Genomic DNA, 12,120 nt, shown 5'->3' with positions numbered 1-12,120 from the left:
AACGAATGGAAACATCAGGGGAAGAAGCCAAGGCAAGGCCGGTGATCGACCAAACAATAACAAAACAAATGGGGAGGACTCCGGTGATACTTCCTGGGAGGGACCGAACTCCAAGGGTGACTCTACTTTGGGGAGCGGACCGAGCTCCGGAACTCAAAATGCCGGGCTTATTGCCGGGATCGAGATTGGGAAGTCCCCACCGAACCGGGGGAATCCATTGCATCCCACCACCGAACCACATCACCACGTGGGAACATGGACGTGGAGTGGGGCTCCCCCATTGCGAGGAGCTCGGTCTCACCAGTTCGGCGAGGGAATCCGAGAGGAGGCGCGCGCCATGCTTTGACAAGGGGGCGTGGGTTCTTCTCGGCAAAGAACCACATGAGCACTAACCAATATTATACTCTCATGGAGAACGGAGAATTTGATGTTGAGAATTGTGGGGATGCGGACGAAGACCTTATGGAATTGCATGTGGGGGCCGAGAAGTTAGGAGGCAACAGTTCGGCCGAGGACGCCGAGGAGGTCGCTCCGAACAAAGAGCAACACCGTACTGATTATCAAGGAGGGCCTTCAACCTCTTTGGGTACGCACCCTTCTTGTTAATAATGTCGTACAATCTCATGTTTTGGAACGTGAGGGGGATCGCGAATGCGCCCACTCAAAACGTTCTGAAAAGACTAATTGGTTGTCATAATGTTTATTTCTTGCAATAATGAACCGCTCACACAACCGGACCCGGACCGTTTCTCTAAGGCCTTGGGGCTGTCCTTCATTGGTTCGAACATGAACGAGAAGATTTGGATGTTTGCGGAAGAGGGGTCCACTTTTGATATTGAGGTTGACTCGGAACAAATTCTCCACGGGTACCTCAAATCCCACCGCCTTGCTAGGCCGGTGGCCATCTCAGCCGTGTACGCCAAATGTACAAGGGCTGAAAGACATCACCTATGGGACAAGATGAGAGAGATTGCCGGGCCTCTTGAGGGAACACCTTGGATCATCGGTGGCGATTTCAACACCATGCTATCTCATCAAGACAGAGTTGGAAGTGATACCAACCGGCAAGCCGAGATGGTCGATTTTGCGGAGGCAACGGGAAGATTGTAGGCTGCTTGACCCTTGGTTTTGATGGAGCGGCATTCACTTGGGCCAAGAATGGCCTTTTTGAAAGGTTGGATAGAGTGTTTGTCAGCGAGGATTGGACTAAGACCTTCGAGGCCACTCGGGTTACGAACCTCCCCCGGATTGCCTCGGACCATGGACCAATTCTTGTCAGGTGCACGAAGATGAACACATCCGCTGGAGCCAAGGCTTTCAGGTTCCAGAACATGTGGATCCGTCATGAAGGATTCATGGCCGTAGTGCAAAAAGCATGGGAGGAGCCCACGGGGGCGGGTGGAATCCTAAACATTCAAATCAAGCAGGCCAGAGTTAAAAAGGCCCTTAAGGAGTGGAACAAAGAGGTTTTGGAAACATTCATGCTAATCTAAAAGAAAAGGAGGAAGAAATTGCTTTGGCCCAATCTTGTTTCGAAGCAAGGCCGACCCCGGATCACAGGACAGCGATCAACAAACACATTGCCGAGTACATCCTTTTGCTGAAAATGGAAGAAGATTTTTGGCGACAGAAGGCAGCTCTGAGGTGGCTTGCCGAGGGAGGGAGACAAAAATACCCGGTTCTACCAAAGCTGGGTGAAACAAAAGAGGGTTCGTCTCCGCATCCATTCAATACGTGTCAATGGGCAGGAGCTCACCGAGGAAGCCGAGATTAAAAAGTCCGCAGTGGAGTTCTTCCAACAACTCCTTGCCCCCAACAATCCGACACTTGAAGATCCAGACCTCGACCTAATCCAGCAGGTCCACTCAGCCGAGCAGTTCGCTGACATCGCAGATGCTCCAAGTGCGGACGAGGTCAGGAGTGCCACCTTTTGCATTTCCGGAGATAGTGCACCCGGACCCGACGGCTTCTCGGCCACCTTCTATCAAGCCTGCTGGCCTATTGTGGGACCGGAGGTAGTGGACGCAATCAGACAGTTCTTCAGAGGGGCCTTCCTGCCGAGGAGCATCACGGCCACAAGCATTGTCCTTATCCCAAAGAAGGCTTCGCCGGAATCATGGACCGACTACCGACCCATCAGTCTCTGCAATGTTTTAAACAAGATCATTACCAAGGTACTCACCTCTCGACTCTCTCCTTTCCTCCCACAGGTCATCTCCCCAAACCAAAGTGGTTTTGTCAAAGGTCGGCTCCTTAACGACAACGCACTTCTGGCTCAAGAGATGTTCCATGAGCTTGCTAGATGCTCCCCAGCGCCTAATGTGGCAGTAAAGATTGACATGGCTAAAGCCTATGATAGGGTCCAATGGCCATTCCTCTTCAAAGTTTTACGCTGTATGGGTTTCCCGGATTCATGGATTTCACTTATGGAGAGGTGTATTGGGTGTTGCTGGTTCTCGGTCCTTGTTAACGGGGCACCCTCGGGCTTCTTTAGATCAACTCGAGGACTTCGGCAAGGAGACCCGATCTCCCCTGCTCTGTTCGTAATCGCGGCGGACTACCTGTCCCGAGCATTAGATAAGCTCATCCTCGGCCAAAAGGACATGACGTTCAAAGCTCCCGGAGATGCATGGAGATCAGCCATCTAGCCTATGCGGACGACATTATCATCTTCACTCAAGCGGCGGCAAATCCTATGCGCCGGCTAAGAGCCTGTCTCGAAAAATATGAAAGAGTCTCCGGCCAACAAGTCAGCCTCGCAAGAGTAATTTCTATATTGCCGAGGCCCATGAACACTGGGCAAACTCGATCCAGGGCGGAAGGAGGCTTCTCTAGAGGGGGCCTTTCCTTTTCTCTATCTCGGTGTCCCTATCTACCGTGGTGTCAAGCGCACGGACATGTTCCTCTTTTCTACGGGAAAAGATTGCAAGAAGGATCTCAGGATGGGCACACCGCCACCTATCCTTTGGAGGAAGGCTTACGTTGATTAAGAGCACTCTTGAAGCGATCCCCTTGCACATCTTTCAAGCCGTCGAGCCCACGGCCGGTACCCTCAAGCAACTTGATCAACAAATGGCCCGATTCTTTTGGGGGTCTACGAATGAAAAGAAGCGGACCCATTGGATTGGATGGGAACAAATGTGCCGGCCCACTGATGAAGGAGGCCTTGGGATCCGAAAAACTATGGAGGTCCTCCACGCTTTCAATATCAAACTGTGGTGGGCGATTTCGGGAGCAAAACTCCCTTTGGGCAAGATACATGATGGCAAATATTGCTCCAACTCCACACCCGCTCACCTTGAGATTGCCGAGCAGGAGTAGCCCTACGTGGAGAAGGCTCTCAAGAGCATGGCCCCTCGCGCAACCGCACATGAGATGGCTAGTGGGACAAGGGGACATCTACTTCTGGGATGACATTTGGCTTGGCAATAGCCCTCTGAGGGAACTTAGCCTTGATGATAGGGGAAGACAACCACCCGGTCTCGGAGTTCATTACAAATGGTGGTTGGGATGTGCCCAAGCTTCAACTCCTTCACAATCAGGCCGGCCTCCCTCAGCATGTTATCGATGGCATCATTAATACACCGATCCTCCATGACGAACAGGATATCCCGAGGTGGAACCTCTCTAAGCATGGGGAATTCACGGTGGCTTCGACATGGGACACATTTCGAGGACGAAACCCGATCATCCATGGTTTGGGGGACGTTTGGAAGGTAGGCCTCACCAACTCAATAGCCATCTTTATCTGGAGGCTTCTCTCCAATCGGGTGCCGGTTGACACGAAACTTCAGTGGCGGGAGATTGAGCTAGCTTCTAAGTGCCAATGCTCCCCCACAGACCGAACACTGAGTCACTCCAACACCTCTTCATCCAGGGATATGGAGCTCGCAGAGTATGGAGTGAGTTCGACGGCTGGTTCACAGGCCCGTTCCCACGCATCCTTATCAATGACACATCCCCACGAGAATCGAAGTGTGGGCGCGAAGGTGCCAACAGCCGAGCAAGAAACATCTTAGCCGAGCCACTCCATACCTCATCCTTTGGTTTATTTGGTCGGAGAGAAACAGGAGCCGCCACCAAGGCACACAGTTTAAACCACAAAACGTGGTATGGCAGGTCCACATGTTCATTCGGAATGCTATGTCTAATGGAAGCTTGAAGCCGAAACATTGGAAGGGAGTTAAACTTGGAATCAATATTCCTCAACAAGCGGCGGCAATCAGGGCGCTACCCCTAGCCATGGCAATCAAATGGAACCCCCGGATCAGCCGTGGATAAAGCTCAACACGGATGGCTCCTATAATGAAGCGAACGGCAGTACAGGGGCTGGCGGGATTATTCGAGACCACTCGGGTAAGATGCTCGTCGCCGTCAGCACACCCCTTGAAGCCCACTCGGCGTTAGAAGCGGAGCTGTTGGCCATGATCCACGGGCTAAATATAGCCAAGGAATACGGCCCTACCAATCTGGATTGAGTCAGATGCAGAGCAAGCAATCAAATTGGTCAATGGGACGGGATGGGGGCCGGCAACTCGCTCGGCAAGCGGTGGCGCAACTAACCATTCTCAAACGCCAACTCAAATTCCGAGCCACCTTCATACACAGGGAGGGGAACAAAGCGGCGGACTTCCTTGCGAAAATGGGGCTAGTCCAAGACAGTGGCCTACGAATGCACTACAACTCAGCACCGAGAGAACTATTGGACCTTGGTTAGATTGGACGAGATGGGAGTGTCGCACATCCGAAACCTAGACGGGGACGGGCATCAAAGTTGATCATGAGACGACGGGAGACAATAGTGACTAGCTTTGTGGTTAATTGTTTTTGGAAAGGAGTATGATGAGGTCCGAACCTTGTGGGATCGGACCGCATACTACTCTTGATTTGTTACGGCACACCACTTTTGGGTGTGGCCACGCCTTGTAATTATCTCTTGTGGAAATATAGGGATGAGGGACCCACGAACCCTCCACCGTAGAGGTGTTTGATTAAAAAAAAAAAAAAAAAAAAAAAAAAAAAAAAAATCTCATAATATTTGTTTTCTTGCAATAATGGAGCCGCTTACCTCCCCTAATCCGGACAAATTCTCGAAAGTGTTGGGGCTGTCCTACAAGGGGACGAACACCAATGGGAAAATTTGGATTTTTGTGGAGGAAGGGATGGATTTTGTTGTGATGGATGACACGGACCAGCTGCTACATGGGAGGCTCACTTGTCCTCGGATTTCAACCCCTATTATGATCTCGGCCGTGTATGCTAAATGCACGAGAGGAGAGCGGCATGCCCTTTGGGAAAAGATGAGAGATATTGCCCAAGTTTCGGAGGGAATATCGTGGTTCATTGGAGGGGACTTCAACACAATCCTCTCCACTCGAGATAGGACGGGAAGCGACACAAATCGTCAGGCCGAAATGGTGGATTTCGCCGAGGCCATTGAGGATTGCAGACTAATGGACCCAGGCTATGATGGGGCTGAATTCACCTGGGCAAAGAACGGCCTCATGGAAAGGCTGGATAGGGTGTTGATTAGTGAGATGACGCCCCAATTGTTTGATGCAATAAGAGTCACTAACCTACCCCGTATTGCTTTCGGACCACGGGCCTCTCCTCGTCAGATGCAGGCTACCTAATTTCCACGGGGGTGGTAGAGCCTTCCGATTCCAAAACATGTGGGTCCGGCATGAGGGTTTTGGTGAGTTGGTGCAAGAAGATTGGATGGCTCCCACGGAGGCTGTGGGCCTCCTCAATTTGAAGATCAAGCTTGCTAGGATCAAACAAACGCTTAAAAGATGGAACAAGGAGGTTTTTGGGAATATACACGCCAGCCTCAAAACTTGTGAAGAGAACATTGCGCTGGCTCAATCGGAGTTTGAAGGTGACCCCTCGGCCCGGAATAGAACAGGGGTCAACAAACAAATTGCTGAGTACATCCTTCTCCTTAAGATGGAGGAAGATTTTTGGCGTCAGAAGGCGGCCCTCCGTTGGTTGGAAGAAGGGGATAAAAACACTAGATTTTACCAAAGTTGGGTGAAGCAGAAGAGGATTCGGCTACGTATCCACAAGATTAACGCTAATGGGCATGAACTTACGGATGACACGGCCATCAAAGAATCGGCGGTTGAGTTCTTTCAAAACCTCCTAGCCCCAAGCTACCCGGAGCTTGTGGATCCGGACCTCAGCCTCTTACATCCACTCACTCCCTCGGAGCAGTTGGCGGGCCTCCCCAAACCCCCGGATGCGGATGAGGTGAAACGAGCTGTCTTCGATATCTCAGCCAATAGCGCGCCCGGCCCGGATGGCTTCTCGGCATTGTTCTTCCAAGCTTGTTGGGGCATTGTGGGGCCAGACGTGGTGGAAGCGGTTAGGTAATTTTTTGGTGGGGCTTTCCTCCCCCGCAGCTTCACGGCCACGAGTATCGTACTCATCCCCAAGAAGCCTTTACCCGAGACTTGGGGAGACTATAGGCCCATTAGCTTGTGTAACGTGATCAACAAGGTGATTACTAAAGTCCTCACGAGGCGCCTTGCCCCATTCCTTCCAAGTGTTGTTGCACCGAATCAAAGCGGGTTTGTCAAAGGGAGGCTCCTCAATGACAATGTACTCCTTGCACAGGAGATGTTCCATGAGCTCCATAGAAGTACACCAGCCCCTAATGTTGCTATCAAGATTGACATGGCTAAGGCCTATGATAGGGTTCAATGGCCGTTCCTCCTAAAAGTCCTCAAGCAAATGGGCTTCCCCGAACCTTGGGTGGCGCTCATAGAAAGGTGCATCGGGACATGCTGGTTCTCGATCTTTATCAACGGGGCCCCGACGGGCTTTTTCAAATCCACTCGTGGCCTTAGACAAGGGGACCCCATTTCCCCCGCCCTCTTCGTCCTTGCTGCGGACTATCTCTCGAGATCACTCGATAAACTTATCCTCGGAGACAAAGAGATGACGTACAAAGCAACCCGAGGGCAGCATGGAGATCAGCCACCTCGCCTATGCGGACGACATCATCATCTTCACGCAAGCGGCCGTAAACCCCCTCCGGAGGCTACGTGCATGTCTTGAGCATTATGCCGAGGTGTCCGGACAACAAATCAACCTCGGCAAGAGCAATTTCTATATCTCCGAAGCGCATGAAGGCTGGTCAAACATAATCCAAAGTGAAGGAGGTTTCTCACGAGGTACGTTCCCCTTCCTTTACCTTGGAGTCCCTATTTACCGGGGGGTGAAGCGCACGGATATGTTCATGTTTCTTCGAGAGAAAATCTCGGCTAGGATATCTGGATGGGCTCACCGACACCTTTCCTTTGGGGGGAGACTAACCTTGATAAAAAGCACACTTGAGGCGATTCCCTTACATATTTTTCAAGCGATCGAGCCAACCGGCGGAGCCCTCAAGCAATTAGATCAACAAGTGGCTCGCTTCTTTTGGGGGTCGAGTAATGAGAAGAAAAGGACGCACTGGATAGGATGGGATCAGGTTTGCCTACCCACGGCCGAAGGGGGCTTGGGCATTCGGAAGATCAAGGAGGTCTTACGTGCCTTTAATATTAAATTATGGTGGAGATTCCGGGAACAAAACTCCCTTTGGGCTACGTACATGATGACTAAATATTGCCTTAAGGCGTCCCCACTCACAGCTAGAGCCTCGGGGAGGTGTAGCCCTACCTGGAAGAGGCTTTTGAAGGCTCGGGCACAGGCGCAACCGTACATTCGTTGGGTGGTGCGAGAAGGTAAGATATCATTTTGGGATGACCTATGGCTAGGAGAGGTTCCTTTGAGGGAACTTTGTCTTGATGATAGGGGAGGCCCTCTTGTCCATGTTGCTGATTACATTATCAATGGATCTTGGAATGAATCCAAGTTGCGGATTCTACAAGCGCAAGCCGGCCTTACACAACACATCGTCCGGAAGATCCTTGACACGCCAATCATCCCGGAGGGGCCGGATGTGCCGAGATGGAGGCTTTCACACAATGGGGAGTTCTCACTAGCATCAACTTGGGAGACCATCCGAACTCAAAGACCTATCATCCAAGGCCTTGATGACTTATGGAAAGCAGGCCTCACGTCTTCTATTGCTATCTTCATTTGGAGACTCCTTTCCAACCGAATACCGGTGGATACGAAGCTACAGTGGAGAAGAATGGAAATGGCATCTAAGTGCCAATGCTGCCCTCATAGACCGGGCATCGAATCACTGCAGCATCTCTTCATCCAAGGGGCTGGCGCCCGAGGTGTGTGGAGGGAGTTTGACTCTTGGTTCGAGGGATCTTCACCACCTCTCCGGATCAATGACACCATCCCAGAGAGGCTCGAAGTTTGGGCACGGAGAGTCCAACAACCCGGTAAGAAACACCTCAGCCGGGCGATGCCGTACCTTATTCTTTGGTTCATTTGGGCTGAGCGAAACAGGAGTCGTCATCAATCGGTGCAATTTAAGCCTTTCAATGTGGTATGGCAAGTGCAAATGTTCCTTAGAAATAGCATGGCCAATGGATCCTACAAACCGAAGCATTGGAAAGGAGTCCGCCTCAAGATCAACGTCCCGAGTCAGGCCGAGCCACGAAGGACCAGGCCCCTCGCGATGGTGGTCAAATGGAACCCGCCGGATGAACCGTGGATCAAACTCAACACTGACGGAGCATACATGGAGGCAACGGATAAAGCCAGGGGGGGGAGGACTTGTTCGTGACCACGAGGGCAACATGCTTGCAGCCTTTACCTCCCCACTCGAGGCTCACTCAGCCCTCGAAGCGGAGCTTCTGGCCATCCAATTCGGGTTGACGCTCGCCGCAGAATTCAGAAGGCCTATATGGGTTGAGTCGGATGCACAACAAGCGGTTAAGCTCCTAAATGGCACGCACTGGGGACCGGCCCATATAAGTCGGGTGATGGCGCGACTAGCAATCCTCAAGCGCCAACAAGACACCCGTACCACCTTCATCCACCGGGAAGGGAATAGAGCAGGAGATCTCCTCGCCAAAATGGGATTAGAAAGAAATGACTACTGGCGTATGAATGCCCTCACGGCACCAAGGCACCTCACAGCGATGATTAGGATGGATGCAATGGGTATCCCGAACATTCGGGTCCATAATGAAGAGGAAGAATAGGCTCGAGTTTTGGTGGAAAGGGATATATAGTCTTTCTTTTTGTTGAATTGTATTTTACCTTTTGAAAGGGAGTATGATGAGGTCCGGGCTTGTGGAACCGGACCGCATACTACTCCTAATTTTCGTGTAGGCACACCACTTTCGGGTGTGGCCACGTTTTGTATTCAACCACTTTTGAAATATAGGGATGAGGGACCCACGAACCCTCCACCGTGAAGGTGTTTGATTAAAAAAAAAAAAAAAAAAAAAACTTCAGCAAAATCCGTCATCTCGGCCACTCTATTGGAGTCACTCCCGATTCTATCTTGTGGACTTAGGATAGTGTTGAAGTCGCCACCTATCATCCATGGTCGACCTTGTACCTCTCCCGCAATGTCTCGTATTTTGCTCCACAGAGGGTACCTTTCAGCTCTCGTACACTTTGCATAGACCGCCGATATAGCAATAGGTTGGTTGGTGGCCGGGGTGGTGAGAAGACCATGTAGCACCTGTTCTGAATCATCAAGTATCTCAAAGCTGGACCCTTCTTTAACAAAAACCCAATTTTCCCGGTTGTGTTCACCGCCTTGAACTCAAGACCCAATAGCTTTGAATAGAAGTCCAGGTTGGGTTGAGTGAATGGTTCCATTATTGCCAAGAAAGAAACATTATAGAGTAAGATTAATCTTTTGACAACGTTACGCGAGGAAGCTTTCACTATCCCCCTAACGTATGAATGGGATTAGAAAGAAATGACTACTGCCGTATGAATGCCCTCACGGCACCAAGGCACCTCACAGCGATGATTAGAATGGATGCAATGGGTATCCCGAACATTAGGGTCCATAATGAAGAGGAAGAATAGGCTCGAGTTTTGGCTGAAAGGGATGTATAGTCTTTATTTTGTGTTGAATTGTATTTTACCTTTTGAAAGGGAGTATGATGAGGTCCGAGCTTGTGGTACCGGACCGCATACTACTCCTAATTTTTCATGTAGGCACATCACTTTCGGGTGTGGCCACGTTTTGTAATCAACCACTTTTGAAATATAGGGATGAGGGACCCACGAACCCTCCACCGTGAAGGTGTTTGATTAAAAAAAAAAAAAAAAGCCTCCTTCCGAATGAATTGATCCTGCCCAACGTTCATGAATCTCAGCTATGTAGAAGTTACTCTTGGTGAGGTTGACTTGTTGGCCAGAAACCTCCGCATAATCTTCAAGGCATGATCTTAGGTGCCTAATAGAGGGCGCAGTCGCTTGGGTGAAGATGATGATGTCGTCGGCATAGGCTAGGTGACTTATCTCCCTGCAGTGCCGAGCCGCCTTAAAAGTCATCTCTTTGTGTCCCAATATAAGTTTATCAAGCGCCCTTGAGAGGTACTCCGCCGCAATCACGAACAGGGCCGGTGAAATGCGATCGCCCTGTCGGAGGCATCGGGTAGACTTGAAGAAACCCGAGGGGGCGCCAATGATAAGTACCGAAAACCAGCAAGTGCCAATACATCTTTCAATGAGGGAAATCCAAGCTTCCGGGAATCCCATCCGTCGTAGGACCTTGAGGAGAAACGGCCATTGGACGCGGTCATATGCTTTTGCCATGTCGATTTTAAGGGCAACATTCGGGGCAGGCGCGCACCTTGGTAGCTCGTGGAACATCTCCTGGGCAAGGAGCACGTTGTCGTTCAAGAGTCGTTTCTTCACGAATCCACTTTGATTTGGGGCAATAACGCGGGGGAGGAAAGGGGCCACTGAACTCTGTTGTAAGCTTTAGCCATGTCAATCTTGACTGCGGCATTGGGGGCCGGTGAGCTCCTCAAAAGTTCATGGAACATTTCTTGCGCCAAAAGAACGCTATCGTTTCGGAGCCTCCCTTTCACAAACCCGCTCTGATTTGGAGAGATAACCTGAGGGAGGATGGGAGTTAGCCGCCTCGTGAGGATTTTTGTGATAATCTTGTTGGAGACGTTGCAAAGGCTGATAGGGCGGTAGTCACTCCACGAGTCCGGGGCGAGCTTCTTCGGGATGAGTACGATGCTCGTGGCCGTGATGCTTCGAGGGAGGAAGGCACCCCCAAAGAATTGTCGGATTGCGTCAACTACATCCACACCAACCGTATCCCAGCATGATTGAAAGAAGGTGGCTGTGAAGCCATCCGGTCCTGGGGCACTATCTCCGGAGATGTCAAAAACAGCTTTTTTCACTTGCTCTGCATTTGGCGGGTCCGGGAGAGCGTCCACCTCGGGTGATGGTGGGAGGCGTTGAATCAAGCTCAAGTCCGGATCCAAGAGCGTGAGGGGACCCGGGGCTAAGAGATTTTGGAAGTACTCCACCGCCGAGTTCCTAATCTCCAAGTCATCCGAGAGTTCTCTCCCCCCCTACATTGATCTTGTGAATGCGCATCCGTGTAACCTCTTCTGTTTTTTTATTTTTATTTTTTTAATCAAACACCTTCACGGTGGAGGGTTCGTGGGTCCCTCATCCCTATATTTCAAAACGAAAGAGGATTACAATCATGAAGTACAAAAGGGCCGAACAATCTAAGGCTAGGTGACCAAAACTATTTACAAAACACACTAGGACAATTAAACCACAAGAGTAGGGAGAGGTCGTGCCAAAGCTAGTACGACACCTGCGTACTCTACGGCCCTCGGCGCTTTCACTTCACGTGACTATCCTCGAAGTCAAAGAGGTAACTCGGTCGGGTCCAACAATTGCCGGAACTCACCCATCGCCCCTTAGGCTAATGTAGGGCGTGCCCGACTTTTCAAGATGGATGATTGCACGAAGTAACCTAGGTGCTGAGTCTTCCGCGATGGTCTGGGGAAGTGTGGCTTCAATTCCCAATTGAGCTAGAAGGGCTGCTGCTTTGTTGCCAACGTGGTGGGTGGTGCTAATTCGGCTATTGCTCTCGGCCATCAAATGTCGAATGTTAACCATGAGGTTCCGGACGTTGGCTGGTCCCCATTCGCCTTTGTTAATCAGAGCTGAGGCTTGTCTCGAGCTGGTCTCGACCCATGTCCGATGGCCGCA

Source organism: Salvia splendens, chromosome 13, assembly GCF_004379255.2.
Source record: "Salvia splendens isolate huo1 chromosome 13, SspV2, whole genome shotgun sequence".
Taxonomy (NCBI): Eukaryota; Viridiplantae; Streptophyta; class Magnoliopsida; order Lamiales; family Lamiaceae; genus Salvia; species Salvia splendens.
The sequence above is the reverse complement of the archived record's forward strand: the minus strand, read 5'-3'. Positions refer to the sequence as shown.